This window comes from Gymnoscopelus microlampas, assembly GCF_963454915.1.
Source record: "Gymnoscopelus microlampas genome assembly, chromosome: 22".
NCBI classification, from domain to species: domain Eukaryota; kingdom Metazoa; phylum Chordata; class Actinopteri; order Myctophiformes; family Myctophidae; genus Gymnoscopelus; species Gymnoscopelus microlampas.
The window spans coordinates 17,930,841-17,955,277 of NC_139959.1; the positions used below are offsets into that span (position 1 = coordinate 17,930,841).

Sequence of the window (24,437 nt, forward strand, 5' to 3'; positions counted from 1 at the left end):
AATGATTTTTATTCTGTTTTATTTTATTATTCTAGGTTAACATAACATATTTTTATACTGTCTGGACATTTCTTGAAGTACATGAATTTTGGAGTAATGATTGAATTATGAGTTTCTATTTTTGAAGTTATACATTTGCAAAATAACTGATGTAAAGATATTGTTATAACGTCTTGTGCTAATTCATTCCTTTGAAAAAACGCTGAGGTGAGAGGTGGAGTTGCAGTAGATTAGATGCAGTTTACCTGAAAGTTATTGGCCTGTGAGAAAGTAAAGGCGTGTCTTGAGGTATTGAGTAACCAGGTTCCTCTAAGCTGTGAAACAATGTGTGGAGCAAGCTTCTTGGATCTGGGAGCGTCAGGTTATAAACTTTGACCATTTACCACAAAAGGAATGCAGTGTCACAATAGTTTGATGCAAAGGTGCCTAACTTTGATCAGAGGTGAGGAGGAGGTCTGATGGTGAGGCTGTGGATCAAGGGTTTCCATGGATTATGATTGTGGAGTGTTATTATGGTTATTATTGGACACTTGGAAATGCTTTCTCTCAGCTGACATAAATCAACGTTACTTTTTGACTTTTTCAGGGAATCTTTTTGTCTTGTTGTCCTTATATAATGCAATCATGTCCCGTACATGATTGCATCACAACATACAATACCACAAAGCTCCTCTTCAAGACTGATTTTTCAACACACTTTTAAATTGAGTGACTGTCTGTAGGCTATTTATATTTGACTCTGCATGTAATCACGTGTAAACGGGCGGTCAACGGGTCCATTATTTGACGGACGGGCCGGTCTGGTTCGTATTTTGAAATAATCACGGGTGACGGGTCGGTATACGGATCTGATTATTGACGGGCGGGCGCGGGGGACCGTGCAGGACTCTGCCAGAGAGAAAACAGCAAGATGAAAAAATCTAATCCAAATCATGTATCGACGAACATTTCTGCTAAAGACCGGGCAAAGTACCCTGATGTCTTGCACGAAAGTAGGGGTAAACTATTCTGCACACCGTGCAAGACAGTGTTGGACCACAGGAGAAATTCGTCGGTGACGTCCCACTTAGCTAGCGGGAAACATTTGAAAATGCTTTCTGCTGCGGACGAGAAAGCCAAACAACTCACGTTCACAGCTACAAGAAACGAGGTGAGTAGCAGTAGCCTACGAGATTGAAGCTGGTCAGTTAACGAACGAGTAAATGAAAACAGCAGAATAAGGCGGAGATGTGTGCGTGCGTGCACGCGCAGTGGAGTAAAAGTATCAATACTGCAATGTAGAAATACTCTTACTGTTACAAGTAAAAGTCTGGAATAAAAAATGTACTTGAGTAAAAGTACAAAAGTTTTGGTTTCAAAATGTAGCCTACATAAAAAGTACCAAAAGTAGAAAGTAGCCTACTCATTGTGCAGAATGTCCCATTGGAGAGCATTAGTTCGGGGGGCTGTACTGTGACGCAAAAAGAAAAGAAAAACATTTAATGGTATGTAATTTAAACATTACAAAACACAAAAATGAAGTAGGCCTACATAATGCAGTAGCCTATACAAAGGAAAATATACAGCTTTGAATAAGTTGAGCCTATCAATGAGCAAAATACTGTACTGTACAACACAGTTTTATTTATTATTATTTATGACGAGAGAAAAGCTGTGTTTTTCATCAATGCATAATATGGAAATATGGAATATGGCAAAATTTTAACACAATAGATAGCATAAGAGAACTAAATAACACAAATTCTCCTTAAACCTACACCTTATTCAAAGGAAGAATCAGAGCATAACAAAGGAAGCTGTTGATGTGGGATTAAACAAAATACATCGACACCTTATTCAAAGGAAGAATCAGAGCATAACAAAGGAAGCTGTTGATGTGGGATTAAACAAAATACATCGATATCAGGATTTATCTAACCAATGAAGGCTCTGTTCCATTTGGTGTAGCAGTGGATCTCAAACTTTTTAATTTCAATGACCCCCATAACTCTGAGAGTGTACAAATGGAACCAAATGGACCTGTACGGGTCCATTTGGTTCCATTTGTGTAAACTTAGAGTTACACAGCTGTAAGGGGCCATTTGGAACAACCCTCAAGGAACCATGAGGGTTCCTGGACCCCACTTTGAGGGTAACAGCCCAACTCACTCCAAAACCAACTCACTCCAAATCGAGCCCAACTCACTCCAAATCGAGCCCAACTCACTCCAGACATCTCCCTCCACAGCAGAGCCCAACTCACTCCACAAATTTGGCCAACTCCCTCCACAGCAGAGGACAACTCACTCCAAAAATTTGGACAACTCACTCCACAAATTTGCACAACTCACTCCACATGTGTGCTTAAGTACAATATTTCCCCTTTAATGTGTTTTTTTGACAGCTTAAAACTGTTAAATACTTTTGACCGCAAATGTATTTAGCACAAATAAATACAGTTTTTGACAACCCATCCAGTGTTAAACTGTTGGTCCATCATCATGCAATGAATACAACCTTGTGATGAATGCAATGCATGCACCAATGTGATTAATCCACTGCTGGATAAATAGTAGTTATATACATAACTTTGGGACTGTGAAATGCATAGGAAAGTGTTGTTAATTCTAAACTGTAGACATTGAACATCTATTTTGATATAAAGTTATACCTAAATAATTAGATGTTATTTTACAAGGTGAGGCACATTGCTCTACACAACTTTTGTTTTTTACTTTAACCTCCCGGTATGTTCAAAATGTCCCTCATTTTATTTAAAAAAAAAGACATACATTTTGAAAGTAGCCGATCTACAAGCTCACTTTATAGGAAGATGAGCACTTACTCCTATTCAATGAAACATCCATTACAATGAGGTGTTGATTAATGGGTCATGTGCCTGCATTATGCAATGACCAGGTGATAGGCTATATGCAGATAAGGTGTTGATGTGAATGGGTCATTTGTATGAAGTCAATTCATTATTCCAAGAATAATGTAAATGGCATGAAATGGGGGAAAAACACACACACACACACACACACACACACACACACACACACACACACACACACACACACACACACACACACACACACACACACACACACACACACACACACACACACACACACACACACACACACACACACAGGGCTAAAGTGTTTAATGCATGTTTTATAATATTATAATTTATAGCTGCAAAGTAACTAGTAAAACAAATACATTTAGTGGAGTAAAAAAACAATATTTGGATCCAATATGTAGTGGAGTAGAGGTAAAAGCATTGGAAGTTGGGAATACTCAAATAACGCACAAATACCCAACATTGTACTTAAGTACAGTACTTAAGTAAATGTACTTAGTTACTTTACACCACTGACACATTGAACCAATATTACACTGGTGACATTTGCATGGAGTGAGTTGGCTTTGGTCCTGGAGTGAGTTGGCTTTGGTCCTGGAGGGAGTTGGTCTTTGGTCCTGGAGGGAGTTGTCCGAGCCCTGGAGTGAGTTGGCCGAGCCCTGGAGTGAGTTGGCCGAATATTTCTTAAGTCTTCATGGAGTGAGTTGGATTTGGAGTGAGTTGGGTGGTATTCCACTTTGAGACCCACTGGTCTCGCATAGTCTTTCCAGTGAGCCAACATACACAATATCAGCACCCTGACTCTGTTTGACCAGAATGCAACACAACCTTAATTAGCATCATTGGCAAAACCTGTGAAGGAAGTAAGGAAGGGGCTGAATTTATTTCCAATATGGCTGCTGTGCATATAGCCTATAGGAAGTACTGGTACTTCATAGATATTTGTGGTCCACGGTATAAGTTTTCTGCTGCAATCGTAGGAGTTTCTTAGATCTCATTTTCCTAAGCCTGAACTCAAACACAGTAAAATCTAAAATGTTTTCATTTCACAGATTTTGTCTGTTGTTTTCATTTCACAGATGTCCAAGGCCCTCTGTTCAGTTATTATTCAAAAGCCTTTATTAAGCCATGGCAAAGATTGAAAAGAAGAAATGCCCAGGTGACCAACGTGTTTTGGCATTACATCAGGGCAGTGTTCATTTTGACAGCAAATTTAGATTTTGTCTTAGTCTTAGTCTTTTGAATAACACACCATTTAGTTTTAGTCCTACTTTAGTCTTCTGAAAATGTTTAGTCTTAGTCTAGTCGACTAAATATCAAAAACCTTAGTCTTTTAGTCTTTTAGTCTTTTAGTCTTTTAGTCTTAGTCTTAGACTAAGACTAAGACTAAAAGACTAAAAGACTAAGGTTTTTGATAGTCAAAAACAAATACACTGCAGCAATTTCTGCTTTAGTCTTAGTCCTTTGAATAACACACCATTTAGAAAAGACCTTAGTCTTTTAGTCTTAGCCTTAGTCGACAAAATTAGCACTGCATCAGGGTCCATCTTGGATCTCTTTTAAGTTCACCATAAAATACTTTTCTCGTGGATGTTTAATAAGGAAAGAAAGGATCTTAAATGCTTTTGACAAAAGAAAAAACGGTTGTTTTAACAGAGGAAACTATTGTACCATGCACTACCATGTTCATGGGGCGAAGGGGCGTCAATTGGGTATGGCAAGGTACGGCAGGTGCCATACCTTGGCTCAATTTATTTTCAAAATCATGAATAGTAGCCTAATGTGTTGTTGTGAGCTTGTAGGTCTGATATTTTCATCGCACAACACCATGGTACGAAGAATGGGCTGATCTATCAGATAACTGCAGTGCTGAGCACCAGCAGCAGGCTGTCGGTAATGAACCCACACTGACATTGTCAGATCATGATAAAAAACTTTAAATGATTATGATGGGTTTTAATGGTTGTAATCCGACTACTATCGGAATCGGATCGGGAAGGAAAAAATGGCATCGGGACATCTCTAGCAAATTGCAAATAGCGCAGAATTAACAGAGCAATGAATTAAGGACAATCAAATAATGCAGAAACGTACTGTTGACTTCTTCTTATTGTTAAGAGCTTGTAGATCGGCTATTTTCAAATGACCAAAATGTATATAGGGCTGAAGTGGGTAATGTATGTTTTGTAATAATAATCAAAATCCACAAAGTAACTAGTAACTATAGTTTTTAAATAATTGTAATGGAGTAAAAGTAAAATATTTGCCTCTGAGATGTAGTGGAGTAGAAGTAAAAGTACTGAAAATTGAAAATACTCCAGCAAAGTAAAAAATACCTCAAATACAGAAGTAACCTACTTAGTTACTTTACACCACTGGCTTTACCTGATGAAGGTCCAAGCGACTGAAACCTTGTACCTCTAATAAACCTATTGTGGCTGTAAGTGAAGACACTGTGTGCGGAATTCCTCTTTTTGCCTTTATCAAAATAATATTTTGATTAAAGGGGAAGACCACTCATTTTCAACATTGAACTATGTCTTTAATACACCTTACAGCTGTTGTGTGGAAATAAGAAAAAAACTCCCCCCCCTTCTATGTTGCCTAGAAAAGGATAATTGATTGAGGTCATGTGATCAGTGACATACGCACGGTGTATTTTTGGCTCCGCCCCCTCAGCCAAAAGTACTGAGGGGGCGGAGCCAAAAGTACACCCTGCATTTGTCACTGATCACATGACCTCAATCAATTATCCTTTTCTAGGCAACATAGAAGGGGGGGGGGGACTTTTTTCTTATTTCCACACAACAGCTCTAAGGTGTATTAAAGACATAGTTTAATGTTGAAAATGAGTGGTCTTCCCCTTTAAGTATATTATACTTAACCCATCAAGACCTGAGGCCGATTCTACAAATGCCTTCTAAATCGGTAGTTAGTTATGTCGTAAGTTCCAGAATGGTACTTACTATGGGATATCATCGCCCTCTAGCGATGCCACAGAGCAAACACACCGATCTCCCAAGAATTCAATCCTCACAGATGATTGGAGAAGGGTCAGTGTGACGTAAAAAACTGGCGACCGGTGTGAGTATAAATACTCTTACGTCATACGAGCTCGACCTCTTCTTCTACTCTGCAGTGGCTGATTGCACTCGGAGCTAAAGAACATCGGAGAAACTTAGCGAATTCCAACACAACCCAAAGCTTGGGCACCTTGTGTTCCTCCACGGGCCCTTCGTGAAAAATAAGTTTCTGTTTTATAACTCTCCCGAGTTTCTCAACTTTATTGTCTCCGCCAGGAGAGTTTGTTTTCACTTTCCGTCAGCCAAGCAAACATTGGTCGAGCCTCACGTGACACTTGACAATACGGTGAAATAGTGTGATCTGATTGGCTAGTGACATATAACGGGCTATAAATACATGTGTCACTTTGAAATAGTCTTTGCCTCTTTCAAAGTGAGGTAAGACAGGAATAATCACTAAATGGCTGAGAAATGGCGGATACTGTAACAATTGAATAGGACACTTACACAGACAGGACAGATAGGACACTTACACAGACAGGACGGATAGGACACTTACATAGACAGGACGGATAGGACACTTATACAGACAGGACGGATAGGACACTTATACAGACAGGACGGATAGGACACTTATACAGACAGGACGGATAGGACACGGATAGGACACTTATACAGACAGGATGGATAGGACAGTTATACAGACGGATAGGACACTTGTGTCATGTTACTATGACACAGTAACATGTTCTATTTTTTGTAAGAATTAGAACATAAGAATTAGAACATTCCCAACATTCCCAACACAAGTCTGCTGGCGGAGACTTGTGCTCCGAGGAGCACTTTTTCTAGTTTTATTTTATTTCCTATCCTCTCTGTTTTCACGCCACGAGGCGCGCGGCTAAGTTAGCGCTAGGCTAGGCTAGCTTAGCCTTGTTTGACCACCTCGTGTCGAAAACAACAACAACAAAATGGAGTCTCCTCGTCCCTGCAGCAAGCGGGGGTGTCGACTCCTCATTGCAGCGGACGACGACCACACTCTATGTTTGTCTTGCCTGGGGCTGACCCACGCCTGGTTCTCGCGCCATAAAGAGGAGGCGGAGCACGGCTGCAGCCCCTGCAGGGCCCTGTCCCCAGCCCAGCTGGAGCGTCGGCTCATTAGGGCCGCGGACTTAGCCATGGCGGCTAACGGCAGTGCTAGCCCCGAAGCGCCGCCCGCCAAAGCACCCAGAGCGCATGCGGCTAGCACTAGCAAGGGGGCTATGGGCCCTCCGCTCCACTCGGCTCCACGTGCCAGTGGAGTATCTCCAAGCTGACTGAGGAGGCCAGACTGGCTCCTCAGTCCCCCGGGAGCGTCGCCGACGAGGCCAACGGGCCTTCCCAGGACAGCGACGACTTCGCCTACACCCCCACCTCCTCCGTCATCGCTTGGGGAGACACGGAGCTCCCAGGCGGGTCCGACGAAGGCAGCGAGGAGGACGAACCTCTCGCTCCAGAGGCGGAGGACGAGGACGAAGGCATCACCTCTTACCAGGAGCAGGAGGTAACGATGGCCAGCCCGGATCCTCCTGTCCTGGAACCAGAAGAAGCGACGACCTCCCCGGAGCTTGGCCAGGAGGCTAGGGTCTCCGGGGAGGCCGTCTTCGTCGTGCTCCGTCGAGCTATGGCTAGGTGCGGCCTAGCACAGCCTATGGAGCCTGCGAGATCGTGGGTCGGGGTCCCCATTCCGGGGTTCCAAGGACTGGCGCCCCTCCCCCCTCGAGTGGTGGAATCCAAGCTGCTCCCAGAGGCCTGCGGCATCAGGGACGCGGTGCAGTACACCTGGGAGGTCAGACGGGAGCCGATTCCTCTCGGCTTCAACGCCGACATCGTCACGGGGGTCGACCTGGGGGTGGCGGGTCTCCCGCCCATGGACAAAGACCTAGCCACCGCCATCGAAAAGGCCAAATCGGGTCGGGTAGGACGGTACCGCAGGAGCGGACACCCCGTCTTCGCCAACCCGAAGATGAAGGCCCTCTCCAACGCACACGCCGTGCTCTACAGGGCCTCCGCGGCTGCAGTGAAGGCGTTAAACGTGGGGTCGATGCTCCAGGGGTGGGCCGCCGTGAAGCTGAAGGAGCTGGTAGCCCGGCCTCTTTCGGAGACGGACACGGTGGAGAGCCTGCACACCACATCGGTCTAGGGCATCCAGCACCAGAGCCAGCTCCTGGGAGCGTCCACAGGGCTCCTTCGGTGCTACGGATGTCAGGCTGAAGGATAAGGAGCGCGCTCCTCGTCCCCCTCCTTTGCCCAGGGACCAGCGGAAGGACAGCGGCCCTGGTCGTAAAGGTAGGCAGCAGAAGTGACACTTACCGCCCGTTTTGGTCGGGCGCTCAGCCCCCCCTCGGCTCCACAGAAATCATGGGGGGGCGGCCCCCCCTCAAAAGGGGTCAAACTGGCGCTTTCCTTGCCCAACAGGACAGAGTCGAGGACCAGTCCACCGGTGCAAAGAGACTAAGAAAGACGCTTACGGCAATGGATGCGGTTCAGAGCCATGTGTTTCCTCTAAAAAATAAGTCACAATTGCCTGTAAAAAATGTGCCGCCTGTGTGTGGAATAAATCTATTGCCGAAAACACAAATGCTCATTTTTTCCCATGCCATGAAATGCCAAGGAGACATGTTTCCCGGTGGGAAACCTTGTCCTCCGTGTGTCCTTCATGTGTCCTCAGTGTCCGCCATGTACCCCAAAGAGACGGGGCGACATTCCGAACACTGTAGGAACAAACACTGTGCATGCTCTACATATGTTGAATCAATCGCAGGTAGAGAGACCCTTGCTAATGAATCAAATGTGTCAAATGTCTTGTGTAGAACAGGGGTTCAATGCAGTCGAAACTTTAATTCCATCTGCGACATTGCAGTACCTTCTTCCGTCCGGCAGAGGGCGGCCAAACGCCTCTGCAGTTCGGAAGAAGTACAAAATGGACGCCTCTCTCTCCCCTCTCAAAATGGCGGAGGAGAGGCGCATGTTGACGACTCTGAGAACCCCGGTGTTACACCAGCGAAACTCCCCAGGGGGAACGAAAGTCTCGCTCAAGGTAAACACATCTCACAGAATGGCCGTTCCTCTCGACCTTCCCAAGATGGCGGACGGGGCGAGACGGAACTTACAGCAACGAACCCCGGTGCTACCCCATCAACGCTCCCCGAGGGGTGTCGCGATCCGAGTAGGTACAACACCGCGGAAAGGTTCCGGTGTCTCGTCACACAGAGCGACGAGGCCTCGCGTTCCCATGGGAACAGGCGCTCGTTCAGTGACGAAGGCGACATTAGCCCGGCTAACGCTAGCAAGCGATGTTACAGGGCGGATGTCGACGGTGTGTGGGATTCCCCGTCTACGTCACGGGCTTCCCTCGCCAGCGTACGATCAGAACCCGACAGGGCAGATGACGTCAGCAGCCCCCACCTCCCCTGCGAATCCTCTCGCTCGTTGTCTTTCCGAATGGAAAGCTTGCAATCCACATCCTTGGGTGCTACGCACCGTGCGAAGAGGATACAGATTACAATTCTCGAGCATACCTCCACTATCTAGCAAGGTAGTGTTCTCCCGAGCGTCAGGCCAGGCGGCCATTACGCTGCGGGACGAGGTATCGGCTCTCTTGAGCAAGGGCGCTATCACGGAACTATCACCGAATCAGAACCGTCTGGGTTTCTACTCGGAATATTTCCTGGTGAAAAAGAAAGTACACTCTGCGCTTCGGCTTCGAAGGCAGAGTGTACGAATACGCGGTGCTCCCGTTTGGCATGTCACTGAGCCCCAGGGTGTTCGTGAAATGCACGGAGGCGGCGATAGCCCCGCTGCGTCAGCAGGGTCTGCGTCTGGCGACGTATATAGACGACTGGCTGCTGGCAGCGGATTCGACGGAGGAGGTGGCGCGCCACACCGAGTTGGCCATTGCGCACCTACAGTCCCTGGGCTTCACGGTCAACGCTCAGAAGAGCGTTCTGGTTCCGTCCCAACAAGCCACCTTCCTGGGGATATCCTTGGATTCCACCAGGATGGTAGCGAGTCTGTCTCAGGACAGAATAGCGGGTTTTCTGGCTTGCGTGAGGTCCATGCGCCTGGGGAGCACGGTCACGTACAGAATGTGCATGCAGGCTGCCGGACTCATGGCCTCGGCCGTGAGCCTGATTCAGCTAGGCAGGCTCAAACTGAGACCTTTTCAGAGATGGATGCGGTCTCTCAGGATACCGCACTCCATGGGCTCTCGGAAGGTGGTAGTGTCAGCACAGTGTGTGTCGTCACTCCGACCATGGGCGCAGGCGACCTTCTTGTCCGAGGGGGTCAAGATAGGCGCGATAGCGTCCTGGAAAGTGATTACCACGGACGCCAGCCTCTCAGGTTGGGGGGCTGTTCACGAAGGCTACTCAGCCCGGGGTGTGTGGGACTCCTCCCAGAGAGGAGCACACATCAACTACCTGGAGCTGCTGGGGGTCTTCCTCGCTCTCAAGCACTTTGAGAGCCGCATCAGAGGGTGTCCTGTTCTGGTCAGAACGGACAATACCACAACGATGTGTTATGTCAACAAACAAGGAGGCTTGGGTTCCCTTGTATTGGACAGACTAGCCAGCGACATAACGCTTTGGAGCGTACACCGCTTGCCACACTTACGCGCCATTCATGTACCGGGCCATCTGAACAGCGGTGCGACCTGCTGTCCTGAGGAGGGCCCCGGTGCGGGGAATGGTCGCTCTGCCAGAGGGCGGTGGATCTGATCTGTTTGCATCCAGGGAGAACGCGAAGTGTCAGAGCTTCTTCTCACTCAGGATGCAGGACCAGTCCCTGGGGATAGACGCTCTAGCTCACGCTTGGCCGAGCGCGCTGCTTTACGCGTTTCCGCCCCTGGAGCTGATCCGTCCGACTCTGGAACGGATCAGGACTCAGGGGGGGAGAGTTCTGCTGGTAGCACCAGCATGGGGCGCGTGGAGGTCGGAGATAGATCCCCTCCTCTACGACGCGCCGTGGCGAATCCCCCTGCTCAGGAACCTCCTGACGCAGGGCGGGAACGAGGTGTTCCACGAGAACCCCAAGGACCTCGACCTGTGGGTTTACCCCGTGAAAGGCTGAGTCTGGTCTCACTAGGCCTTCCCCCTGCAGTGGTGGCCACTATCCAAGGGGCTAGGGCGATGTCCACCAGAAGTCAGTATGACGTTAGGTGGACCATGTTCGAGACTTGGTGCCTGGAGCAGTCTCCTCAGGTGGAGGCTTCTCAGGCTTCGGTGGTGGCCATTCTGACTTATCTGCAGGACAGATTGGATCAGGGTTTGGCTTTCTCCACGATAAAGGTGTACCTGGCAGCCATCTCCGCGTGCCATGACGGTTCCATGGCGAGTCGGTGGGCAAGCAACCGCTGGTACGTCGTTTTAGGAACGGTGCCAAGCGGGCTAGACCAGTGAACAGACCTTTGTTTCCGAAATGGGACCTGGCCTTGGTGCTGGCGGCACTGTGTAGGCCTCCATTTGAGCCCCTTGAGACTGCATGTCTGCGCATTGTTAGTCTCAAGACGGCGCTCCTTTTAGCCCTTTGTACGGCGAAACGTGTCGGAGACATGCAAGCGCTCTCTGTGAGTGAGGATTGCATGGGGTTCTCGGATGATGGCCAGAGGGTTTTGTTGAAACCCAATTTGGCATAAGTGTCCAAGACCGGCGTGGTCGCCAGAGCTCCTGTGGAGCTAGGGGCTTTTCATCCTCCACCGTTTGCCTCAGCAGAGGATAAACGGTTGCATTGTCTCTGTCCGGTGAGAGCCTTAAAGCTCTACTGTCAGATGACGGTGGCTGGTCGTGTGTCGCCTCAACTTTTCGTCTCCTACGGCCGGGGCCGCAGGGCGGCGGTGGCTAGACCGACTCTGTCCAGATGGATCGTGGAGGCGATTCGGTTGGCATATGGGAGTAGTGGCACTGCTGTCCCGGCGGGACTGAGAGCGCATTCTACTCGGGGTGTGTCTGCATCGTGGGCCCATTATAAAGGGGTGTCGTTGCAGGACGTATGCTCGGCAGCCAACTGGTCGTCCCCATTGACATTTGTGTCTTTCTACAGCTTGGACGTGGCGGCATCAGAGATGGCGCACACGGTCTGGGGTGTAGTGTCTGTGCCGAGGTAGGTTGAAAATGTAGTGCCTAAGGGCGTGCATTTTTCACCACTTTTACGCAGTGGCTGGTTCCAGACATACAGGTTGTGAGACAGGCCTGGAGGCTTGTTCTCTCTGTGTTGGTCTGGCTGGCCTTTCTTGCCCTCTCGGGACCTGATAGACAGGGTCCGGGGAGGAGGAGGCCTTGGTTTCCCTGCCACATATCGGTCAGACTGGGGTTTGTCTGGACTGGTGGCTAGGGACAGGACTTAAAGTCTGTCAAGGTCTTGCCTTTAACTCCTCTTGATCCATGATCCTGTGGGGTCATGGGTTGCCTGTAGGCCAAGGTCAAGTCGGGGATTTGACCTGTGGCCTTGGGTGGCATTGGGTGGGGTTGGTGTAACTATGGGCTCCCCCGGGGGACGTGTATGTGTCCCATAGTAAGTACCATTCTGGAACTTACGACATAACTAACCTTAGGTTACAACTGTAACCCAGGTTTTATTAGTAATGTAAGAATGGTACTTACGTTAAAACCCCCTCTGTGTGCAATCAAGCATGCAGAGTAGAGGTTTCCGAGGTCGAGCTCGTATGACGTAAGAGTATTTATACTCACACCGGTCGCCGTTTTTTTTTACGTCACACTGACCCTTCTCAAATCATCTGTGAGGATTGAATTCTTGGGAGATCGGTGTGTTTGCTCTGTGGCATCGCTAGAGGGCGATGATATCCCCTAGTAAGTACCATTCTTACATTACTAATAAAACCTGGGTTACAGTTGTAACCTAGGGTTCTGACTCTTTCAAGAAATGTTCAAAAATATCTGAAAATAGCTGATCTACAAGCTCATTTTGTGGTTAATGTTTGTTTTGTAATATGTGATGCCCCACTATATTCTCCTTGTCATGGAAGTGTCTTGTCTACTAAAGCTAAAAGTACAAAGTATTGTAAAAATGAAACTACTCTCCAGTAAAGTAAAAGTACCTAAAAATGTTACTTGAGTACTGTAGTACTTGAGTAAATGTACTTTCCACCACTGCCTATTAATGTGATTTACTCTCAACTGCTCCGGTGCCATTTACAGTTTCTGTTGTGTGTACCAGAGGATAGGGAATTCGGCATGGGGGGATGCAATCAGTAACCACTTTAACCCTATGTGTACATTTGCCTTTTCTTTTTTTAAAGACGATCTACACACGCTCACTACGTGTCGCGTAACTTCGAAGAATCTAGGGAAAAATTTGGAATATCTTTGAACTAAAATCTTGTATGGGGGTCCATGGCACAAAATCTTTTCAGATGGGGGTCTGTGGCCAAATACATTTCAATTTGGGGGTCGTTGACATGAAAACGTTTGAGAACCACTTCACTAGTAATCTCTCAAGATCAGATTCTGCTCTACGTTTGAATCTGTCGGTAGCCGTGTTGACAACCCGTGCGCATTGGTTTCAAGTGGGCGTGCTATCAGATCAGGAAGCAGGCCGCGCTTTACCCAATCAAATGTAGTGGGCGGGATTCACGTGTCCGTCGACCCTTCCCCCCTCGAAACTAGCCGAAACTAATTCTGCTTCTGCTCTCGTACTGTGAGGACGCTTTTGCTGCTCGCTCTGCCCTATGCTTACATTCCTCTGCTGATATCCATGTTTTTTATTTTTATTTTTTTCCCTGAGAAACCACGAATGGATCCTGGATATTTATAAACCCATGGGACTCTATTTCTTCTATAGATACAAGCCATATTTCTACTATTTTTCGACCTATTTGTCGACCTCCAGTGACTGGGTGCGTGGCATATAGCCAAAGCTAATTAGCATCAGGATGTACCCGACTTTTTCAACAGAGGACTACCAAAAATTGCTGCAAAGGATTGCAGTGCTGGAAACGGAATTACACCGTTTAAGAGTGAATGTGGAAGTGAATCAACATTATGGAATTCCACAGTCTCAGAGCAACGGACAAGACCATGCCAACAAGCAGCCACCTAGTGTGGTTTCCGAGAAACCCCAGGACAAGGCATTCTCATGGAACACTTTTGGGGCAAAGCCAAAGGATTTGAAGGGGCGAATAACTGGCAGAACTCGGAGCCCTGTGATTACAGATCTGACCGGCTGGCCTGCGCTACCACCCGCGCGTCACCATCATCGATGCCCCCGGACACAGGGTACCGCGTCTTCTACCCCCCTTCAACAGTGGAAAACTGCCAATGGGAGATCTACAAACAAATCTCCCAAAACATCGAGTGCTGAGCGTCAACAGTGGAAAACTGCCAAAGGTAGATCTACAAACAAATCTCCCAAAACATCGAGTGCTGAGTGTCCTGTGCAGCTGGGAAACAGATTCACCCCATTGCTCCAGGACCCCAGATGCCCGTCTGATGGCAGACAAAACAAATCTTCTTCACCCAGCAGGGTAAGAACCAAGAGTAACTCAGATGAAAAAAGGCTATATGGTGAGCCTGAATTTCTGATCATAGGGGATGCCGCTGTTAAAGATGTTAAAAGCATGATAAGAAGAAAGGCAAAAGTGTTATGCTTCCCTAAAGACAAAGTCTCTGACATGAATGACAGAATTCTGAATCTTATCGCTGAACACCCAACGGTGAAAACCCTGATCTTGCACGTTGGCACATGTGATACAGAGAACAAACAGTCCGAAATCCTAAAACAGCATTTCACAGCCTTATTCAGCAAAATCAGCTCACTTGATGTAAAGGTGTGCATCAGCGGCCCACTACCACCTACAAGAGGCGGCGATGAACGTTTCAGTAGACTGTCTGCACTGAGCAAATGGCTTTCAATTATGTGCACCAACAAATCTGTACATTTTATTGACAATTTCAAATTTTTTTGGGATAGAAGACATCTTTTTTCTTCGGATGGCCTTAAATTGAACAAGCTGGGAACAAAATTGTTTATGTCAAACATTTTCTACAATGTTCCCCTGTCTTCGTCAACCTCTGCCAGAGAACAAGCTTCCATAACAACAGATAATGCTGCTGCCACTGAAGAATGCCAAGGTGAATGGCTCTGTGTGGACGAATACGCTGTCACACCACCCCCCACCGCTGCAGCTGATGGTGGAGGAACATCCATAACAAATGAACTCTCTGATAGTGAAGACTCGGAAACAAAAACAAAGGACAGCGTGCTGAAAACAACCGCTGATAACAGCCTAAATCCACAGGAGGAGATTGCCACGGCCCCTGACGTCGACTCTGCAGCCACGGTCATGCTGGAAGAGGAAGGAGACAAAGAGGAGTCTCTCAATGAGGAAGATTATCCAACGTCATCACCTTCCTCCTCCTCATCATCATCTTTTTCCCTGTCCCCAATACCTCTTCTGGATTTCACCAGTAGCATGAACGACTTGATTAGAGCGGGGACTAGACTCACCCCCCAAATCAAACGCCAAGCACCAACCGTGCCCTGCCCCCCACCCATCGCCCCTCGACGGAGCCATTGCAAGAACAAGAACGTCCTGTCGGCTTCCCTACGTCTAGAGAATACATTTGATTGCTGAGATAGGCAGGGTCCATTATGCATAGCCAAAATCATGTCTGGGCCCAAGGCTATTTTAGTTAGCCTTGTAGAAAACAAGGTTTACAATATTTCCACTGTTATCTCAAATAGAGTTCCCAGGACAAGGAGTGACTTTAAACGCTCTGCAAATACAGCAAATTTAACAGGCATTCCATGTAGAGGCAACAACCAAGTAGTTGAATGCCTTAAGCTAAACTTGGCCCTACTTAACATCAGGTCACTTAATCTCAAGTCTTCCTCTGTAAATGATATCATCTGTAAAGAGAAACTAGATATTATCTTTCTAACAGAAACCTGGCTTGGTTCTGATGGAGCGGTGCTCTTATCTGCAGCATGCCCACCAAAGTACAGTTTCATTCACTCAGGACGTGAGGGAAAAAAAGGAGGTGGTCTGGCGAATATCTTTTCTGACACTTTAAAATTCAAACCTCTGACAAACCTTGGCAGTTTTAAATCATTTGAATACCAGGCCACCATATTGGAGAGTCAATCGTCTGTGCTTATGATTAGTATGTATCGACCTCCAAAGTGCAGCAAAGCCTTATTTCTAACAGAAATATCAGAACTTTTATCTATCTGTTCCACTAATTATGACAGAACTCTGATTACTGGAGATGCTAATTTGTATGTTGACATTGTTTCAGATGTTGTGGCTATGGGTTTCCTACAGTTACTGCACAATTTTGACTTTATTCAACATGTTGTTGGGCCAACACATAAACATGGCCACACCCTGGACTTGGTGATCACTAAAGGTTTGAATATCACTGTTGACAGTATTATTGATAAGCCCGAACTAACAGACCACTATTTATTGTGTTTTAATATAACTGTCTCTGATCTAAGGAAAAACAATACAGAATATACTATAAAAAAACGTTTTTTTAGCTCATCTGCAGCAAACGAGTTTCCTCGTCATCTGGCGTGTGTGCAGGTGCCCCCCCTACTTGCTCCCTCAGTGAATGATATGGTTCAACATTTTAATCTCAAATTAGAGTCAGCTCTCGACATAGTGGCTCCTATGAAAACTAAAAAGAAACTTAATTCTATAGTAACACCCTGGATCAACGAGCACATGCGCTCACTCAAGAAAGAATGTCGTAGAGCTGAGCGAATTTGGAGAAAAAACAAACTCACTGTCCACCTAGAGATTTTTAAGAAGTCAACAATGGCCTATAACAAAGCACTGCGCTTGGCAAGGCAAGCATATTTTTCAGGCATTATCAATGACAACAAGCAAAATGCCAGAGTCTTATTCTCTACCATTGAACATCTCTTAAACCCCCCCCAGGCTTACAAGGAGTCGCTCCCTGCTTCTAAAGCTAAGTGTGATGAGTTTGCGTCCTTTTTTGCAAACAAAATTTTTAGCATTCGAGCCGGTATTATGAATGCTGCTGCTAGCACTGCAAATGCTGCAAATGGTGCATGGTGCAAAAACGTAGATCACTCCAGAGGAAGTCTAATATCTTTCTGCACAATTAATGAAGAGGAACTCCGTAAAACTATATCACAGATGACATCATCATCTTGTTCACTGGATGCAATACCCACCCCGTTTCTCAAAGAGGTTTTAGACAGCGTGATTGGAGATATCCTAAGAATTGTAAACAGCTCTCTACTTTCAGGCGTCTTTCCAGACTCACTGAAAACGGCTGTAGTCAGGCCGTTACTCAAGAAACACAACCTTGATCCATTGGTGCTGGGTAATTATAGACCAATCTCTAATCTGCCATTTCTGGGAAAGGTCTTAGAAAAAACTATCTTTCATCAACTGGATGTGTTCCTACAGAACAATAAGGTTCATAACAAATTCCAATCTGGCTTCAGGAAAGGTCATAGCACAGAAACAGCACTTGTAAAAGTAATTAATGATCTTAGGGTGTCCGCTGACAACAAAAATATATCTGTTCTCCTACTCCTTGACTTAACCGCTGCTTTTGACACGATTGATCACAAAATTCTACTACAACGCATGGAGTACTGGATTGGTTTGTCAGGCACAGCCTTGTCTTGGTTTTACTCTTACCTAACAGGCAGAAGCTATTTTGTCAGCCTAGCTAATTTTGACTCAGACAAACATGACATCTGTTCTGGTATTCCACAGGGCTCAATTCTGGGTCCCTTATTGTTCTCCCTGTATATACTACCACTGGGAGAACTCATCGCCGATCACGGAGTGAACTTCCATTTCTATGCTGATGATACCCAGCTGTATCTTTCGGTAGCTCCAGACGACCCCTGCGCTCTAGACCCATTGTTGACCTGTCTGTCCAGTATAAAATGCTGGATGAGTGAGAACTTTCTTAAGCTAAATGAGGATAAAACAGAAATTCTCATAATTGGCTCCAGTGAGCAGAGAGAATCAATAATAAGTAGACTTGGTAACCTGGCTGTAGAAAGTAACACCACAGTAAAGAACCTGGGGGTTATTATCGACTCTGAATTGAATTTTAATGCACACATTAATCATGTCACCAAGATTGCTTTCTTTCATCTTAGAAATATTGCGCGAATTAGAGACTATCTGTCGTTAGACGACGCAAAAACGCTGATCCACGCTTTTGTTTTCTCTCGGCTTGATTACTGCAATGCACTCTACTCTGGCCTGCCTAAGAAAACAACTGACAGATTACAACTTGTTCAAAATGCGGCAGCCAGAATTTTAACTAAAACTAGAATGAGAGAACATATCACTCCAGTTCTAGCTTCACTACACTGGCTCCCGGTTGTTTTTAGGATTGATTTTAAAATTCTTTTAATAGTTTATAAAGCTCTAAATGGTCTGGCACCTTCCTACCTCTATGACTGCCTAGAGAGACATGTTCCAAACCGGACCCTCAGGTCTTCAAGTGCTGACCTACTCGAGGTGCCTAAAATGACATATAAAAAATACGGTGAAGCAGCATTCTGCTTTTACGGACCAACAGTGTGGAATAAACTCCCATTACACCTAAAACAGGCAGCCTCTGTCGATAGCTTTAAAGCACAGCTCAAGACCTATTTCTTCACTCTTGCTTTTAGCTGACTCTTTGGTTGATTTTTAAGTCCTCACTGTATTGCCTATTTTAATGTTTTATGCTTTTGCTTTATTTTATTTTATTTTTTGTTTGCTTTATTGTTAAATTGGTTGTAACTGTAACTGTATTCTTGCTCTGTAAAGCACTTTGCGCTGCATTTCATGTCATGAAAGGTGCTATACAAATAAAGTTTATTTATTATTATTATTAATTTAACAATAGCGTCCACGGAGCAGACAAAACCACGGAAAGATATTCACATTTTAACTTGCTCTTTCATCATAGAAACAAGTGGGCTTATAACCAAAACGATCCATGTTCTCTGGGAGAAGTGGTGTTAGTGTTCCATGTAGAAATATTGTTAGTGGGAATGAAAACATAGTCGCACCACCCGGAAGTGGAGCGGTGAAGGCAGACCAAAACCCGGTTTCCTTGCGCACGTCTGCTGCGTTTTCTTCCGCCCAGAGCTAACGTGAGATAGAACAAACAGCAGAGGTCGCTGTTTTTAATTTTCAGTTAGATCTGGGTTCCCAGATTGCTTCACTAGAGAACTGGGCATTATTATGAGTGGGCACTGAGAAAAGGGCACTTTCACGAAGTGCGGTCACTGGAGAACTGGCTTCTTTTACAAAGTTCTTTATCTTAACTAAAGTAAAATATACCTCGAAATTGTGCTCAAGTACAGTACTTATAGTAAATTGTTAAATCATTTTGTTTCTTAGTGTTTTTAAAAGCAAGTACTCTAGTACTTGAGAGCAACCTTTTAGTTGAGTAATATTTGAGCAGGAGTATCTATACTTTGACACAAGTACTGCAGTTGAGCACTTTGTCCACCACTGCTAATGAGTGCTATCCTGTATTTTGTTTTGTAGTTTCAGCTCAAGATGGCCAGCAGGGAACCGTCCATCGCAGGTCCATCGCTGTCCACAGCCACGTCTGCAGTGCCAGTGGTATCTAGTCAAATTCCCAGATAAATATAATGAACAAATATATAAATATGGATACAATACTCATATATGTATATACTTTCGTGAAATGTTCAGTTAACAACTGTGTTTACTTTCACATTCAGGCATCTTCCTCTACCTGTAATAATGAGGTTCAAGGTAAAGACCCTCATATATCTTCTCAACAATACAATATCAAAAGTTACTCTCTAAGTTGAGAGCTCCGTTCTAATTGTGCATGTGGTGAAATGTGTTGTATATTTGGGTGTTTTGCAGGATGGGAAAAATGTGGGACTCAGGTCGTAACTTTTCTGGAGTAATAAAAATAGTTGCGAACGCAGCGGAAGGAGGCGTGCTGAGGGCGCGCCTCCGCGCAAGTGGAGCCTACTATGAAAACCTGCTCGGTGTGTGTGTGTGTGTGTGTGTGTGTGTGTGTGTGTGTGTCTGTCTGTGTGCAGTATTGTGTGCACTGCCTGTGTGCAGCCAAGTAAATGTCCAATATAGACGTACCATACATCAAATTAAAGGTCTTTGAAAACTTAACACACCTGTCAAGGTTGCGTTTAAGCCCGCCCCTTCCCCCGGAAGCCACGCCCCGGAGAAGGCTCCTAAAAACTCCCCTTTGAAACCCCATGTTAAATGAAAAGTGCCCGAATCGCTCCCAAACTTTTTCTAACCCCCCTAAGTGGGGGTCTACGAACAAATACTTCGGGCTCGGATTTTGGCTCCGCCCCCCGGAAGTGGGTGAAACAGGCACTTCAAACACTTTGTTGAATTGTTCAAAAACATTCAAAGTTTTTTTTGGGTGAATTTGTATTTTTCTAAGATGCTCCTTTTAACGCAGAATTTAATATTTATACTTTCTTTACATATTATTTTTTCATAATTTTTGTTTTTGTTTTTGCGTTCGCTTCCCGCGTTCGCGCGTCTTACTTGTTTTATTAGAAGAAGTTACTGTGCGTGTGTGTGTGTGTGTGTGTGTGTGTGTGTGTGTGTGTGTGTGTGTGTGTGTGTGTGTGTGTGTGTGTGTGTATTGGTGGCCCTTCCATCCAGGCTGTTATCAACTTCCTTGTTCTTGTGGTTATTGGACACTTTAACTTAACCTGACACCGTCAAATGGAAGAAGCTTGCGACACACATTTGTTTCACAGCCTACTTCCATCTGAGACTCCGGTCGCAGAATCGATGACAGACGGCTTTCTTTTTTTCAAGCTACTAGGCAGGTGATTGGATGATCCCGCCCCTAGCAGCCGCTGATTGGTTCGAAACACGCAGCGTTCGGGCAGCTTTACTCCCTGCGCAATCCCAGACCTCCTTCCTGAAATCAAATGCACATGAGATTTCCGGAGGGAGGGGGGTTTACCAGGCTAACTTTAACTCTACAATATAGTTTAACTTGTGAGATCTTTACACACTGATCAAAACAAAACATTAACTGTAAAATGATAATAACATGAATCAAACAATCATAAAAGAAAGCAAATAAACAAAAGCAAATAAACAACATAATAAGCATCTATTACTTTTCCCCTTAACTTCTCCTCTGAACTCCAGTAACCCCTGCATATGCATTCAACCCTACCCCTCTGTCAATCCAAGTCGTGTGAGGGGCAATAGAATAGAATAGGATGGTGACATGAGGTCCAGGTCCAGGGAGGGCAATGTTGGCTCATAGTTATCTGATTCTTCTCCTTCTTCGTTGAAGCGGGGATTAATGGTGGGCTCAGGGGAGTGTGGTGTTGCTGTAGATCAGTGTTGTGTTCTAGTTTTTTTCGGAAGGTATACACTACGATACGATGCGCGTGGTCGTGGGTATACGCTCTCGCTTTTTCAATGGATGAAACAGTTTTTGAAGGTATACGGTAGCGACGAAAAAAAATCTCAAGGTATACGCCGTACACAGCATCTGACAGTAGAACACACCACTGCTGTAGATGAGGAGTAGGATATTTCATCGTACCTGGCCCTTATATCTATGACTTCCTCTGCTGCCACTATCCATCCTGAACTCCTTTTAGTTTGCTGTTGTATGTGCAACATTGGCAGCACATAAGCAAAGGTGTGCCTGCGTCTCAAAATTGTACTGAAGTACTGTACTTTAGTACATGTACTTAGTTACTTTCCACCACTGGCTGCTGCACAACTGAGGTTTTGATTCCTTTACAGAAGCTGAATTAGCTGAGGTGAAGGGCATCATGAAAGATGTTTATAAGAAACTCAATCATCAGGAGACAGAGCTCAACACATTTCTACAGTGAGTATACTCCAACTAATGACTCCTTTCCACTACAAAGGGTTAACCAAGAACCTTCCATTTGTATGTTTATTTTAATGATCAATCAATCAATTGTGTTCTGGCTTGGATTAATGGAACTAATGTAGCCTAGTATACTTTAAGTTATTATTCATCTGTATCTCAATGAAAACTCACTTTTCAAGGTTATAAAGAAAAAATATGATTTAAAGTATTTTTACTTTTTTACATATTTTTGTTTACATATTAATGTTAAATGAAGTTACATTAAATGAAAAGTTTGTTTTAGTTTTTTTGTGTTTTTCGCAACAGGGGAAAAATCAGAGATTTGGAGAGCAGCAAAACGGAGCTGGTGGGTGTCTTTGGTAGAACAGGAGCTGGGAAAAGCTCTCTGATAAATGCCATTATCGGTGAAAGGAATCTCCTGCCTTCTGGAGGTGACGGCCATGCTTGTACCTCAGTCATGATTCAAGTACAGGCAAATATGACAGACTCCTACTACATAGCAGAGATCGAATTCATCCCAGTAAAGGTAAAAATGATGTCCTTACATAAAGCATGATATATACTCAACTCCTGGTCAAATATTACTCAAATACAAGTGAAAGTTGGTGAGTCAAGTTTGTACAAGTAAAACATTTGACTTGCTTTTAAAAATGCTTAAAGGAGTAGTTCACCCAAAAAAACATACATGACTGAGTCATGTATACCAGCTTGCTATCTGTTTTCTCTGATTTGTCTCGCAGAATCTGGCAACACTGCTAGTGGCTCCCCATTGCCTTAGACCTGTTGCTTATTTCTCTAGCAGAATCTGGCAACACTGCCATCGAGGCGAGAGGCGTGTCTAGTACCATAGCTTGGGATTTCAGAGTATGGGAAAGTATCCCCATTGGCTTAAAGGGCAGCCAATGATGAAAAAGTGTCTAGAAAGTGTTGACTAGACTCTCTTCTTAGTCTCTTCTTAGACCAGCGTGCTTTGCAAGCTGGTAATAACTTATTTTCTATCAATTACACACACCATAAAGCATTGAATTAATGGAATTATTTTTGTTTTTGTCACATTCCTAAGCCAATCATTTGATGGTAATTATAAAGATGCATATGTATTCCGGTAGGAGACACAAAGGAGACTCTTTGTGAGACTCTAGAGCAATTTTTAAAACATTTATTGGCAATATTGACTCATTGAGACATTAGGTCCCAGTCGGCTAATGCACAGCCCCTTTTAACTGCCTTTATTTCAAGTGGAGCAGAAGTTGCCCCTGCCACCCCTAATGCCTCCCTCTGCTCCTTCGACCAGATATCCCTTGTAACCCTCTAGAATACCATCGCTCACATGAAATCCTCCTCATGCCCCCTATTATTGTCCCCACCTCCCTTCTCAAGGAAATTTTACCCGCCGTTGGTCCTCACATTTTATCCATTGTAAACAGTTCCCAGTCCTCTGGAGCTTGCCGAGTCGATCTATCATTGTACATGTCATGTTTTGCGATTTCTTCTGTTAAGCACTTTGTGACTCTGCTCTTAAAAGGTGCCATACAAATAAAGTTTATTATTGTTATTATTGTTATTACTATTATTATTATTATTATTACTATTATTATTATTATTATTACCCTTACCCTTATTATTATTATTATTATTATTATTATTATTATTATTATTATTATTATCATTACACTTATTATATTATGAGAAATTATTGATTTCTTCTGTCTCTTTTTTGTTTGTTTTTTTAGGAATGGGAAGATGAGTTGTGGTATTTGAAAAATAAATCTTCTAATGAGCAGAAGGAGGAAGGTGATGACGAAAGCGATGACGACGAAAGCGATGACGACGACGACGATGATGATATTAAGGAAAAGTTCTCAGCACTGTAAGGGGAAGGTTTTAAGAGCTCTGCAGATGTTGCAGACTACATGGCCGACAAGAATTTTAGAGATATCCCAGAATTTCTCCAATCCAAAAATAAGAAACTTGTATATAAAAAAGTAAGTTACGTTTTCTACCTTGATTTCTGACCTCAACACCAGAGTGGAAAATTATGATTGTTAGGTTGCATTTGTTCACTATAAAAATAAAATTATTTTAAAGAATCAATCATTATCGATCGATAGAGAGAGAGAGAGAGAGAGAGAGAGAGAGAGAGAGAGAGAGAGAGAGAGAGAGAGAGAGAGAGAGAGAGAGAGAGAGAGAGAGAGAGAGAGAGAGAGAGAGAGAGAGAGAGAGAGAGAGAGAGAGAGAGAGAGATAGATAGATAGATAGATAGATAGATAGATAGATAGAGATAGATAGATAGATAGATAGATAGATAGATAGATAGATAGATAGATAGATAGATAGATAGATAGATAGATAGATAGATAGATAAATGAATGAATGTTCATTCACCTGAATGTGTGTAACAGTCCTCAGAGTTATCCGAAGAAATGACAAGGTACACAAGGCGTGACAGTACTGGAGGAAGACAGTATTGGCCACTAGTGAAGTGTATAACCATTATGGTACCAAATGCCAGCCAACTACTTCAGCATGTTGCACTTGTGGATCTTCCAGCAACTGGAGACTGCAACAAGAGCAGAGATGAAATGTGGAAAAAGGTCAATTACATTATAAATGCAAATCATATCCTGAGAATGTATTACATTTAAATACTATGTACAATATCTATATCCGTGTAAGATTATTCAATTATTTTCTTCT

General features: G+C 44.6%; 1 pseudogene across 1 annotated transcript in view; it reads left to right on the forward strand.

Annotated features, from left to right (window-relative positions):
• The first annotated feature begins 385 nt into the window (after positions 1-385).
• The window catches only part of LOC311038781, a 46,403-nt pseudogene continuing 22,351 nt past the window's right edge, over positions 386-24,437 (forward strand). The window contains exons 1-7 of the transcript XR_014602943.1: positions 386-1,150; positions 19,406-19,483; positions 19,606-19,639; positions 21,647-21,734; positions 22,047-22,266; positions 23,474-23,610; positions 24,143-24,334. The product of XR_014602943.1 is annotated as an uncharacterized misc_RNA (transcript). The remainder of the gene's footprint in view (positions 1,151-19,405; positions 19,484-19,605; positions 19,640-21,646; positions 21,735-22,046; positions 22,267-23,473; positions 23,611-24,142; positions 24,335-24,437) is intronic.